Below are 14,484 nucleotides of genomic sequence, written 5' to 3'. Positions count from 1 at the left end.
TCCTTCCCTTCCCCTCCCCTTGCCGTGTGCCCTCACTTCAGCTGCATTTTCTGGGCCAGCCCCGGGCAGGATAAGCCCATGGCCCACAGGGCAGGTGTGGAACTTTCCAGCGACAGAATTCAGACTTTGCTTGGGGGGGAATTGGTCTTTGTGGGTTTGTGTGTGTAGAGCAAAGGAGGAGAAACTAGGTTGCCTGGAGCACAAATTGGACAAAGCTCAAAATTTGTGGGGATTAAATGGACCAGGGGAGGGGAGGGTCATGTTAAGAAAGTGTAGCAAGGCAGAGCCTGGGCATAGCCAGGATTTTTGTTAGGGGGGGCAGGCCGTTTGTTGGGGGGGGAGTAGAACCTCAGTTTACTATGTATTTTTATTGATTTTTTTTGGGGGGGGAGCTGCCGTTCCCTGACCTCCCCGGCTATGCCCATGAGGCAGAAATGTGAGTCAAGGGTGGAGGTGCGTGAATACACCCGTTTTGGTTCCTCTCAGTTTCTCATTTATTTCCTTTTTGATTTGTATAGCGCCTTTCTAAACACACAAGGCAGTTTACAAGCTGAAGAAACAACAAATTAGGCAGCCTCACAGCAATCTGATCCAGTACAAAAAAGTTGAAATAACCTTAAAATAAACAACTTATATCAAATAAAACAATATCCCATTATCCATTGCAAAGCTGAAAAAGGCCTTATGTGCAAATGCGAGGAAGTTAGTCAGGCATGCTTCGTCTTATATTATCGTCAAGAGCTTAAGCAATCAAAAAGCCGCTCCTGAAAACATTTGCACCATTTTAGAAATAGGAAAGTAACACTGAAGCTCTGTAACGGGGACTGCCTACGCATTGTGCATTTAAAACACATGGCTGGTTGCTGCCCTTTCTAGCCCTGACCTGGTGCCAGGTATGGAGTAGGTTTTGTCGTAGGATGAACCCCGCAGGTCGAGGAGCCAGAGGAGCAGGCAGGACTGTGTTGATACCCGAGGAAGAAGCTCTGGAAATGTCAGAAGAGGAGGTGGAGTCGCCCCACAGGCCTTGAGAATGAGGCCTCCAGAAGCTTTAGGTCCAGGCCAAAGAGCAACGGCACAGTATGTGTATTGGGATCTAGAGACATTGGGTTACTTGTGAGGAAGGGGTCTACCTGTGAGTAAGCAAGCCCTGATAACATCTTCATGGCCAGCAGTGGTGGTTTAAGGCCTTCTTCTTGAGCCTTGAAACAACAGGCCTCTGGTTTCTTGTAGCAGACTCTAGTTTTGCCACCCTTACTGTGTTGTACTTTGTGAATTACTCGGCAAAAAATAGACCTTCAATGGTTTCTTGACCTTGCCTCTCAAGCCTAGTTTAGGGTTGCCGTATTTCAAAAAGTAAAAATCCGGATACAAAAGTTGTTGAGATTTTTTTTGCAAAAAAAGACATTTTTGAGCTTTTTTTTTAGGAAATTCGCTGAAAAACCTACACTTCTGACATGGGTTGTCATACGCCCGGGTTTTCCTGGCTATTTTAGGAAATTCTGCCCAGACACTTATTTCCAAACGATGAATCTCAGATATGTCTGGGAAATTCCAGACATATGGCTGACCTATACGACTTCCCTATGTTTGACCTTGGTCTGTTTGCACCGTGCTCCCCCAGAAACCTTGTCTGTGTCGTTGCATCCTTTGGTGAGAAGCTGGTTTGGGGCCAGATGGGGATCCCTGGAGTGTGACAGCACCCCATAATTCAGGAGAAGTAATTTCCTTCCCTCCCCAAAAAGGCTGGCCTAAACTTGCATCGATATGTCTATATTAGCTTGTGCAAATATGTGCCTTTGTCCAGAGAGGCTTTCAAGGACCTAGCAACACCCCAAGATAGTTGCTTCGGGGAACTGACTTTTAGATGCCCTGATTATTTGTTTACTATGAATGTATTCTTATTGCAAAGGCAAGAGGTGTGGGGTTTTCTCCCTTGGGTGCTAAAGTAACGTGGTGAGCCTTAACTGGCACAGGCGGGTACTGTTTGCTGCTGTGCCTCAGGCTGCAAAATGTATCGGGCCAGCCCTGGGGGTGGGTCCCACAACCCCAAGCTTGGGATTTCGGCCAGTCCATGGCTCCAGTTAGAGCAGCCTTTTCCCAAATGGCAGGCTCCTGATGTTTTGGGCTACAACTCAACTGGAGTGGGCACCAGGTTGGCAAAGGCTGAAGGAGAGGGGCACACTAGCAGAACGGTAGAGAAAGCCTCGGGGGTGGGTGATGGGGAGAGATGTATTTTCCAATCCCTTTGATTTGACATGCTTGGCACCCCAACACCCCCCCACTCTCCAGGACCCTAAGAGATGGTTGGGGGAGGGCAGCGGCAGCTCGCTCCGCCGCGCTGGATCGCCGCAGCCCAGCCCCTGCCTCACATCGAAGTGACACGTGCTAAGGATCTGGTTTGGGGGGAGGGCTCAGGCCTTGTGACAGCAAGCAATGGGTGCCACCTCGCATTGGCCTCTGCTTGGAGGTTCCTTGAAATGTGGGGGGGGGCGGTGTGGAAGCAACACAAGGAAATATTTCCAGCTCCGTTCTCCACCAGATTTCCCCAAAGAGGGCTGTTTGCTGCCTTTCAGCCTTGTGGCCCTCCTTTTTCCTGTCTGGCCCTCACAATATAACACCTCCCCCCCCCCCATCTAGTTGTGACTCTTGTTTCATATTTCTGAACCTGGACCTATGGAAATCACTGGCTACTGTTAAAACTCCTTCTTTCTCTCTCCATCTCTGGCCTCAAGGGATGTGGCTGAGAATTTTCTGCTAACCAAATCCACACACACACATACACACACGTACCCCGTCCAAACTGCTATTTCTGGGGCAGCCTTGAGATGCATTAGCCGGGGTAAAAGCATGCCTTTGAACAGAACCACCTTAAAGTCGCAATTAACGAAATCAGGGCCCTGTCAGTGGCAGGAGATAATCGGAAGCGAAGGAGCTGAGGGGAGGGGGCAAGGGAGAGCAGCGAAGGACAGGGAGTTAAGGCAGGGGATGTGCCGGCTCCCCCAATTCACCGTGGGGGCAGGCTGAGGCTTATCGGCGGCGGGGGGGGTATATTCTGCAGAGCCAAGTATGGGTGCCTAGGCAGCACCGCAAGGGGTCTTGAGGTCTCCATAACCCGTAACTGGACCCAAAGAAATATCTAGGACTCGGGGAGTCCAGGCCCCGATAGATTTGGAGACGGCTTGCTTTTGCATTTGTCAAGAGGGTGGCGGCGGTGCGTGCAGAAGGAACAGAAGCGCGAGGGACTCTCTGCTCCAGACTTCCTCGGCAATCCGTTCCCTCCAGGCATCCTCTCGCCCACCCCTTTCCCCATGCCACTTCCACCCACCCACCCTACAATCGTGTGTGTCGCCGGGCAGATAGATCGGGCCTGACAGTCCCTGGCTCCCCCCAGGCCCCCTTCACACATGAGTCAATCTGCTTTGCATTTTTAATTGACGGCGTGTCGCAGCAACAGAAATTTGTACTTAGCTCGCCCCCCCCTCCCACCCTTCCGACTCCCCGGGCCGCCATGTGGACAGCCTTCTCTTCTTCCTTATCTTCACAGAGATGCTTCCAGTTATGCTGTGCACCACGAGGTCCCTTCGAATTGCTAGAGAGCCCCGATTTTTTTTTTTGCTCCCTCAGTTTTAGCCTCGCAGTGATGGTCTCTGCCCAAACGCCCAGGATGCTCTCTTTCTCTTTTCTCTGCTTGGTCCTGATGTGATAACTGCCTGCATTCTCTCATTTGGGCTTCTCAGTCCTGACCCCAGGACACTGTTGTTTTCCGCCGCCCAAAACCATCCGCTCTGATAAGCCCTCTTCAGTGCTGTTCAGTCCTGCGGCTCATTATCATTATCGTTATTTCATACCAAAACTTTAAAATACATATTTTAAAAGGATCATTTGCCTAAAGTCCCTAGCTACAGTATACCTTTAAATCATATACAGTGGTAGATTGGGTTACAGACGCTTCAGGTTATAGATTACAGACTCTGCTAACCCAGAAATAGTACCTCGGGTTAAGAACTTTGCTTCAGGATGAGAACAGAAATGGCGCGGCGGCAGCGGGAGGCCCCATTAGCTAAAGTGGTACCTCAGGTTAAGAACAGTTTCAGGTTAAGAACGGACCTCCAGAACGAATTAAGTTCTTAATCTGAGGTACCACTGTATGGTCATATCAAATATCCTGTTTTAAAACAAATATGGCCTAGTGGTTAGGCTGTTGGGTTAGGACCTGGGAGACTCGGGTTCAAATCCCTACTGAGCCGTAAAGCCCGCTGGGTGACCTTGGGCCAGCCACTGTCTCTCGGCTTAACCTACCTCTCACAGGGTTGTTCTGAGGATAAAATGGTGGAATGGAGAGCCGCCCTGAGCACTTTTCAGGGAAGGTGGGGGATTTGAATGTAATAAATAAACACCGTGCTGAGAATATCCATCATTTGCATCTTACCAGTTTTCTTTTCGTTTCAATATACAGCAAGCATTCCTGTCTTCATTGTTTGTGCTCTTCCTTCCCAAATAACATGCCATGATGTCCCCCACTTTCCTTACTGCTGATCAGTTTTAGGGAGATTATTGCTTCTTCGTGATTCTCTCCATAGCTCTTAAGCATATCGTTTCCATTTGTCCCCACAGGGTTCATCATTAAATTCTGACCTAGTGCTAATGAGAATTACAAGGACTCCTCTCCCACTTGGGCTTTTTGGACCATGCCTGATGTTTGGACCATCTCCTGACTCCCTTTTCTCTCTTGTAGGTTCTTTGGTCTTAACCCATCACCACCATTATTGCTGGTTTTGGGCTACTGGGTCCTTATGTGCTGTTCCCGATCAGGGATGGATAAATTTGTCAACTTCACTTTCTCTGTTTCTCATTTATCCAGTTTTAATTTCAGTTCCCCACATTTCCATAGGAATTTGCAATTATTATTATTATTATTATTATTATTATTATTATTATTATTATTTATAATAATATTTTATTAAATTTTAACAATAAGGACATTCCAAAGCAACAAACAAAGAACAATAAAAACACAAGAAAAATATAAAACACAACAATACAAAATTACACAATACAAAAATACAAACATTTAACCTAGCACGGAAAAAAGAAAAAGAATACAGAAAAACCAAATAAGCACACAAAAAAAGAAAAACACAGATCCCTCTTTTTTAATTTCTCATCTTTGATTAACTTATTTTCCTGACTTCCTCACGCCTCCCTTTTTTGTATCCCTTTTTAAAAATTGGTTCAGCAAATTCATATCCTATTACTTTATCCTTAATTACTTTTCCTCCCAAATTATAATTTCAAATTTTTATCTATTATCAATCCAGTCTTACATTATATCTTGTTGCTAGAACCCCTTCATTTCATTTCAATGTCATCAACATTCATACATTTTACAGTATTTCTGTAAATAAATTTTAAATTTCTTCCAATCTTCTTCCACCGACTCTTCTCCCTGATCTCGGATTCTGCCAGTCATTTCTGCCATTTCCATATAGTTGATTACTTGCATCTGCCATTCTTCCAGAGTGGGTAAGTCTTGTGTCTTCCAATGCTTTGTGATGAGTATTCTTGCTGCTGCTGTAGCATACATAAAGAAAGTTCTATCCTTCTTTGGCACCAATTGGCCGACCATGCCAATTGGTTTTAAGATGAAGTTAAAGTCACTATCCAGTTTAAAATATGAAATAAAATAAAAAAGGAGGGGTGAAACCAACTGTACAAAAGCAATAGTGTTCACAGACATTATCTCATAAAGCACGCAGTGAATTATAAGCTACAACAAAAACTGACCTGATACAGAAATAATGCAAAGCAAATGTTATGAGCAGCAAATAAAGCCATATTTCATTGGGATTTGCCATCCCTGTAATTGGCCTGTCATATAAGTAACACATGGCCACGAAATGGAGGCCACCAAATGAAGGCACCATGAGATAGCCTTAACTATGTCAATTTCTCAGAAATGTATTGAACCAAATAGCTAAAGAAAAAACCCAAAGATTCCTTCCAGTCCTGTGCTGCTCTCAAACGAGCAGCTGTTATTAGAAAAATTATAAGTTGTTTGCATATGAAGTCCAAATTTGACCGATCAAAAATTGATAAAAGATGCAGCTTGGAGGTTAAAGTCGACGGTACACCTATTATTCCAAAATCTTCTTTCATTACCTCTTTCCAAAATTTGTGTACATGTTTGCAAGACCACCACGTGCACCAATAAGTCCCTCTTTCATTGCATTCTCCCCAACAAATAGGGGAGCGGACTGGAGTCAAGAACCATTGATGGGTTATTTTTAAGGCCTTTTTCTTGGATATTTGCAAGAAAGGGAGGTTTCGAAGGATAGCTGTGTTGTGGTTCATGTACTGGTATGAGACATATTAATTCAGTAGTTTCTCATTAAAGTACAAAGTCAGATTGCTCCCGCATCCCTACCAGAGTCCTGTCCTAATTGCCTACTCTTTTCTTCTTCTTCGGCTTGTTTCCCAGACCAACCCTTTCCCTGTAGGCCAGGTTTTCCAGCTGTTTTTTGACTACAATTCCCATCATCCCTGACCACTGGTCCCGCTGGCTAAGGATGATGGCAGTTGTAGTCCAACAGCAGCCGGAGACCCAAGCTTGGGAAACCCTGCTGTAGGCTGTCCTGCCTTCCTTTCTCCTCTCACAAATTTTCCAGCCTTGACCCAACTGGATTGCTGTTTCTGTTCTTTGGTTGCAAGTTGGTAGGTTCTGACTCAGTGCTCTGACCCAACCTGCTTTGCCTCTCTTCTTGCTTGTTTTGTTTAACATCAGTGATTGTCAGTCAAAATGGATGGCTACCAGCCGTGATAGCTACTGAATGTACTATCTTCGCTGTTGGAGACAGTATGGCTCTGAATATTAGTAGCTGTAAGAACAAGATGCTGGACCGGATAGGCTTTCGGCCTGATCCAACAGGACTGCTCTTATGTTCTCATAGATACTGCCACCTTCAGAGGCAATCTGCCACTGATTACTAGTTGCTAGAGGGAGCACTGAGGAGGGTCCTAGTTACAGGCTTCCCAGAGGCATCTGGTAGATCATTTTATGGAAGTCGGATGCTACACATTATGTCTGATATAGCACTGCTTTTCCTTTCTCAAGGTGTTCAGTCCTGACCTGATTTCCCCCCTCCCATTCACTTCCTCCCTTTTGCTCAAGCTAATTAGTTGTGATCTGTTGCTGCTGCTTGACCCGCAATTTCTGTCTTTCATCTTGAAACCCTGCCCCACCGTACTTACCTGCCTGTCGTCTCCCTTAGGCTAAGTCACGGATCTCTGGCTCTTCTCAATCAAATCCTTCGCTACTCTCCTAAGGCCCTAAGGATTCGTTCCCTCTGTTCCCAGCTTTGACTTGGGATTGAGATTTATGGATGGAAGAGTAGGACGGGAGCAAAATCTTCCTTTGGGTCTCTGGCTGAAATGGAATCTGGTCTAGCTTGTTGATTGTCTGAATGAAGGTCAGGGCATAGTACATTGTTGTTGTTTAGTCGTTTAGTCGTGTCCGACTCTTCGTGACCCCATGGACCAGAGCACGCCAGGCACTCCTCTCTTCCACTACCTTCCGCAGTTTGGTCAAACTCATGCTGGTAGCTTCGAGAACACTGTCCAACCATCTCGTCCTCTGTCGTCCCCTTCTCCTTGTGCCCTCCATCTTTCCCAACATCAGGGTCTTTTCCAGGGAGTCTTCTCTTCTCATGAGGTGGGGGGAACGGGGCAGGGATTGCCAGCGTCATTTCCCCCAGAACTCCGGCCCCTTTTAATTTAATTTATTTCTTTTGCCATGTGCATAAAGCTGAATGTGCACATGTAAAATGTGTGTAACTTGGGGCTTGCTGTAGTTCTAATGGGGAGAGTTCCCAGCCTGGTATATTGTTGTTTTTTAGTAGTTTAGTCGTGTCCGACTCTTCGTGACCCCATGGACCAGAGCACGCCAGGCACTCCTGTCTTCCACTGCCTCCCGCAGTTTGGTCAAACTCTTGTTCGTAGCTTCAAGAACACTGTCCAACCATCTTGTCCTCTGTCGTCCCCTTCTCCTTGTGCCATCTTTCCCAACATCAGGGTCTTTTCCAGGGAGTCTTCTCTTCTCATGAGGTGGCCAAAGTATTGGAGCCTCAGCTTCACAATCTGTACTTCCAGTGAGCACTCAGGGCTGATTTCCTTAAGAATGGATAGGTTTGATCTTCTTGAAGTCCATGGGACTCTCAAGAGTCTCCTTCAACACCATAATTCAAAAGCATCCATTCTTTGGCGATCAGCCTTCTTTCTGGTCCAGCTCTCACTTCCATACATCCCTACTGGGAAAACCATAGCTTTAACTATACAGACCTTTGTTGGCAAGTTGATGTCTCTGCTTTTTAATAGTACATTAAAATAGTACATTAAAAGAACCTAATTGTACATTAATACAATCTTTTAATAGTACATTAAAATAACCTAATTGGTCATTACACAGGGTTGGGAATCAGCACTCCTGGTTTCTCTGGGAATGACACTTAATGTTTCTTTAGTCTGCCTTTATGCAGTAGGCTCATTTCTACACACACTCTCACGGGCCTCTGTTTTCTTCATCCGGGCAACCAAGAGTCATGATCAAAGTTCAGGGCATATTCCAGCCAGGCAAAAAGACAAAGGAGGATGTGAAGCAAGGCTGGGATGTGGCTTAAGGAGCATCTTGAGGAATAGACAGAGAGGCCTGGATGCCTCAGGTCTGAGATTCCCCACCCGTGCTTTAGAAGACTTGAGTATGAGAAGTGGCGAACAAGGACTCCTAGGTTCTCAGTGAGAGCAGATTCTCTGGGGCTTATGTGGCAGTTCAAGACGGAGGAGAATGTTGCTCAGTCCAGATTTTTAAGCAAACAGACCTAATTTGCAGCTCCTGGGCTAGTACATGAATCGGAAAACAGTTACCCTTTGGCTTTTTCACCCTGCCCTAAATGTTGTGATTCAGTTTTCGGCTTAGAAACCATATAAAAATGTGTATTTTAGTACCAACTGCATTAACAGATGTGTGTGTTGGGAGCCAATATGTGCATTTCGACAAACATTTTGCGATGAAATATGTATCTATTTATGTATTTTCAATAATACTGAATTTTCGTATGGATTAAAAAAATTAACAGATAGCGGGAATGGGAGAGGAGAGGCTTAATACGAACAAACAACACATGTGAGGCTGACGCTGGCTGGAACTAGACGGAGCCATCCATCCCTGTAATTTGGCTGGAGTAAGCGGGGCCTGTGTGAACTTGGTGCTCAGAGGCTGATGGCCTAAGATGAAAGGGGCTGGGAGCAAAGATTCCTGGCTTCTCATTTTTTCCACCCCTGCAGCCTTTGACTTGAAGGTGGAGCTCGCGCCTCTCTCTACGCCGCTTGTCCCATTTCCCCCCTCTCTCCCCATCCCCCGTAGCCCTGACCGGCTATGACAGGCTCCTTCTCTATGATTTCTGCAAGCAACGGCGCATGGTCATATAGCTGGGGACTTCTCTCTCTTTTGCTCTCTCCCACCCCCCACCCCCGATCCATTGGAGGGAATTAAGTTCAAATCTGACACGACAACTTAGCACAAATGTCACAGCAGCATTGCATCTCTCCCCCCCCCCGGCGCATCCCTATCCTCCAAACCACCCACCCCCCGTCTCAGTGCCCAGGAATGATATTTATTCCTGTACAACGCCCGCCCAAAAGCCATTCTCAGCGCCAAAACAAGAGCGTGTGGGTATATGGGCATTAGGCGCTGCAGAAAGAGAGGCATAAAAACCCACCGTTGGGAGGTCATGTAAACTGGACGGCAAAGGACCAAAGGCCGGGGCGAGATCTTCTAAAAGTAACGACGGAGGAAAGAGGGGCATTTGAGGGGGTGCCTGACACAATGCGAGGGTAAGGAATGGAAGGGGTGGAAACTAATAGGTTTCGATGGTGGGGTGTAACCTGGCCACTGGGTGAAAGGGAGAAGAAGGAAGTGGGCACAACATGGTGGGCACTGCCTAGACAAAGGGTGTGTAGTAGTCACATACCCAAAGGGGGTATCCTGCTGAGATTCAGGTACCGCGAAAAGAAGCTTTAAGGTCTGCGGTGCCCAAGCTGGGAAGGGAAACTAGAACTGGACAGGTGGGGAACAAAGGGAAGGTTTGGGGAAATTATGCCTGCAAGCTTCCATGCGAGGTAGGAACTTGGGTCTTGGTACCCAAGGAGGGGCAGGGGAAGAGGGCGGTAGGTCTGGGGGCAAGAGTGGGATGAGGCTGTTGTTCTCGAACTGCTTTTCTCATTTCCTAGCACAGAGGAAGCACAAAATGCCCGTTGATTCCCAAACTGCGAGACAGCATGGTAGAGTTCCTTCTTGGGTGTGTGGACAATTTCCCTTTTCTTTCTTCCAGGCAACATAAAGCCCAGGTTGGGTTTGGGCAGTGTCTCGAGATGCAGCCCAGCAGCCCAGTGAAATCCCATCGGTTCATGGCATTTAAGCAACGTGCAGGATGACAGCCCTTGAGAATATCGCTTTCTCTCGCCAGTTCACAAATGTTCTCTTTCGTTGCAGATGGATCGAACCCACTTTGTTCTTAACTAACTAAGCAAGCAACTGGTACTGACCCGGATATTGCCAGGCACTGATTGTTTACCATCAAGTTCTGCTCTGTTCTGCCCGATTGTAGTTTTCAGAACCAGAGGATTCCAGGTAATTATGGTTATGTTAATTACATTAATGACTACTGTGTATAAAAACAATCTATGTTATCTGGGCAAGGGAGTGGAATATTGGCAAAAAACTTACCAAATAATTTCCAGGAGAAGGCAGCTGTTTCGGGGTAGAATTTTTTGTTGGTACTCGAACACATACAAATATGTTGTGGATCGAAGCACCCTGGAATGGATTGTGGATTCTATAGAAGCAACTACTCTTGGGACAAAGGCGAGAATGAGCTCAATCCAGTGGATAAACCGATTTAAGGGACTAGGACTGGGGGAGACATTGCTGCCCCCTAGATCCTCGGAGTGGGGAGGATATATGCTTGAGGAAGTGAACTGTTGCATAACCTCAAATCCCATGCTTTGTTTCTGCTCAAAATGCTGTTATTGTGTGATTCCCTTACGCCATGCTTACTTTTGCTCCGTCAAACCTTTCCCTGATTGTGTCCGTAATTCAAACCCTGCTCTTTCCTTCCCAAATCTCCTCATCTTAGGTCTGAAAGGATCCTTTACTTCCATATTACTGTGCAATGGGACAGGGAGGGCAGCCATTTTGGGTGTGTGTGTTTATCAGTCTGGGAGCAACCCTCACCCTTGCTAGTGTGGACTGCTACAGTTGAGTTTGTGTGTGCGAGTGTTGGGAAGCGGGTGGCCGGCTTCCCAACTGAGGGTGAAGAAAGATGTTGTCTGTTCTGAGGAAAATGGCCGTATGGGGTTTTGAGGTACCTTTGTGAGATGGAACTCCTGAATCCAGAGCTCCTATGGGTTTCAGGTGGGGGTTGAAGGAAGAAGACAAGAAACCTGAAAAGTGAAATCCCTACGACTTTTTAAACGATATATGTGGGGATAGATGAGTGTTTCCATGTATACTTATAAAAGGGATGTTGTGTGTTTTCCGAAAATGGTGTGTGTGTGTATGTGTGTTGCCCTTGTGTGTCACACGGGCGAGCATTTTCTTATCACTTCAGTGGGTATGTTCGCACATGATGGAAGGCAAGCATGTAAGTAAGTGAAAAAACTATGCAATTTGTGTAAGTTTTGGCTTTGGCGGCATGTACCAGAGTCTCTCTGTGTGTTTATATAACATCTGCAATAGGTTTGTGCACAGCGGCTGCCATAACAAGCGCATGCAACATGGCGGGGGCTTAAATGGAAGAGGGTGCTATGTTTCTGAATGCGTGCATGAGGCAAACCTTGAGGTGTGCCTGTTGATTTTGTACTGATAATGGGGCTCCCAATCGTCTCCCATGGAGGTGCAGTTGAGGCCCATTCCTTCTTAGCTTGAGCAATGTTTCTGCCTTGGCACAATTATTGATGTACTAAATGGTCTCTGCCTTCAGACCATTTAGTGCATCAATAAAGGCTTGTGTGTGAGGAACACGCATATAAAGAAAAAGGTGTGTGTGTTCCTGTGCACATTCTGCCCCTCAAAGAGGTCAAGTCCTAGGACCAGCTGACCTTCGAGATGCAGACTTAAATTCTGGATATGTGCGCACACAGTCTAGGCTCTGCATTATTGAATCTGCTTCTGTGATGTAGGATAACTTTGCCACAGCAGAAAAGGAGAGAAGGGCAATTCCAAGAATGGTCCGGGGGGGGGGGTCTGTGATGTAGATCCAATCTCTCCAAAGCTAAACAGCCTGGGCCCAGCCTGTACCTAGATGGAAGACCAGCCGGGAAACCCATCTCTGCTGCCTTGATTGTAGTGGAGGCAGGGCAGGAAATATAACGACAAATAAATACATCCTGAAGACTAGTTATTTGCTTTTTTTCTTTTCTTTTTTTATTAAATATTTATTAGCATTTTCAAATAACACACAACAAACAAAAACAAAAAATAAACGAAACAAAAAACACAAAAATACATAACATTCAAAACTAAACAAAAAAAAAAAGATTTTTCTGATTGAAACCTGAAATTCTAAAATATGGACACAGACAGCAATGCAGCAGAAAGCCTGTAGATTTTGCAAGTGTTTGTGTGACTGTTGTTTTGATGTTATTGTGTATCTCGTCAGTTTTTTTGCATTGTGTGCCATGGAGAAGCTGTGGTGGTGCATATCAGGTGTGGCCTGTTCCTGGATGGGTGTGCCCAATGCATTCTGGGATATTCCCCATGATTTGGTACCCCAGCAGCAGCAGGGCAGTTCTGACCATGCCTACTCAGAAGTATGGCCTACAAACTTTGATGAGGCTTATAAGCAAAGTTAGGCTAGCCGCCTAAATTTCCAACGCCAACCAGATGCCCTTTAGAAGCCTGCAGGCGCGGCATGAAAACAATAATAGCCTGTTGTTGCTCCCAGCAAGTGTTATTCAGTGACAAGCTGCTTCTGAACCTGAAGGGTACTTATAGCCATTGTGGCTAGTAGCCTTATCCTACATAAATCTGACTCATTCCCATTTCAAGCCTTCTAAGCTAGTGGCCATCACTGACCAGGGGTGTTGCTCAGGAGTGGCCCAAGGAAGCCTGAGCCCCACATCTTTTACATTAGGTATTTGTTTCATAGCATTTAAAGGCAAACCCCCCCCCCCTTTGCTTTCAGAGTGGCTCGGCTCACTGCAAACTGCAATGCAGCTGAGACCACAGCTACACTCTTAACATGCCCAGAGGTAAAGACAGGGGAGGAATTCAATTCAGTTCCCATTAAAGGTGAACGTACAGGGTTGGCACTTCCCCCAACAAAACATGAAGCGAAACACAATGAACTTTCGCAATTTGCAGTTCTCCGAATTTTGCAGTGCGGTCTCCAGCCCAACGTATACAAAAACGCCAGGGTAAATGAAAATGAATGCATATATTAGTGAAAATAACAGACCAAAATGCATTATATTAGGGGGAAGTGCTTTGCCAAAAAATTGTGTAAGAGACACATTTTTGTATGCAATTTTTCCCCATAAGGAGGAATTTACACTAAAATGCTGGTGAATTTTCACAATTTGGATTCCCCCCTAAACAAATCCACAAACTGATGTTGTGATCTAAACTTAGGGTTGGGAAAAATTTGAAATGGAGAGAAACCGAAACTGACAGATTTGCCCATCCCTATCTACAGGCAGATTTATTGGTTGATTAATTACCTTTTTATCCCACCTTTCCTCCAAGTAGCCCAAAGAGGCATGTGTGCTTCTCCTCTCTATTTCAGGACGCCCTTGCAAAGTCTACCCACCAACCAATTTGTGTCTGACTTCTTTTTAAGTACCTGGCAATACCCCAACTGCCACGGCATATTGAGACAGAGAATTCTGCAAGCTGATGTTCTCCTTGACCTTTCGTAAGAAAGGGTCCCGTTTACATTCTCAGTGAGGCAGGTGGTGCTGTTGGTGGTGGTAGGAAGGGGAGAAAACATATAGCAGTGCCTGGAGGCATGATTTTGATAGCCTAGAATACAAAAGGTGGATGAAGGGAAAGTCTGGCGAGGTGAACAATAGCAGGGCTGCCACAAAATTTTGACGCAATCCAATGACTTTTCTCTTTGAAAGCATACCAAAAACCAAAATTTTTAATTTCCCCCCGCAAAGGTGGATGAAGATCGAGCACAAGAATGATACCGAAAGGTTGATAGAAACCAATTTCAGGGTGTAGAATTTGCTGTTGGATAATGTGGAGTCATATGTGCATTATTTTCTTTGTCCTGGCTTCTCCAATCTGAAATTACACGTGCAACTTAAAAATGTGGCGGTTCCATTGCTTTGCTGTGCAGTTGAAGACATTTGTGTGTGTCTGTTTGCAAGGTACAGGGGGAAGCTTCCTTTATTAGTTAATAAAAATACAGCTCAAAGGGGGGGGGAGAG

At 45.8% G+C, this 14,484-nt stretch overlaps 2 protein-coding genes across 4 annotated transcripts in view; both read left to right on the top strand.

The window, feature by feature from the left end:
• Positions 1-14,484, top strand: part of IRF3 (interferon regulatory factor 3) — a 336,177-nt gene that overhangs the window by 196,279 nt on the left and 125,414 nt on the right. The window lies entirely within an intron of this gene.
• LOC128400364 (paired box protein Pax-6-like) overlaps positions 15-14,484 on the top strand; it is a 51,059-nt gene continuing 36,589 nt past the window's right edge. The window contains exons 1-2 of one of the 3 annotated variants that reach the window (XM_053362547.1): positions 15-94; positions 10,544-10,681. The gene's annotated coding sequence lies outside the window, so the exon portion shown is untranslated. Of the gene's footprint in view, positions 95-684; positions 1,133-10,543; positions 10,682-14,484 lie in introns of those variants that run through there. The other 2 variants (XM_053362545.1, XM_053362546.1) reach the window with 2 other exon arrangements.

Source organism: Podarcis raffonei, chromosome 13, assembly GCF_027172205.1.
Source record: "Podarcis raffonei isolate rPodRaf1 chromosome 13, rPodRaf1.pri, whole genome shotgun sequence".
NCBI classification, from domain to species: domain Eukaryota; kingdom Metazoa; phylum Chordata; class Lepidosauria; order Squamata; family Lacertidae; genus Podarcis; species Podarcis raffonei.
Note: the sequence above shows the minus strand (reverse complement) of the source record. Positions and strands in the feature narration are given on the sequence as shown.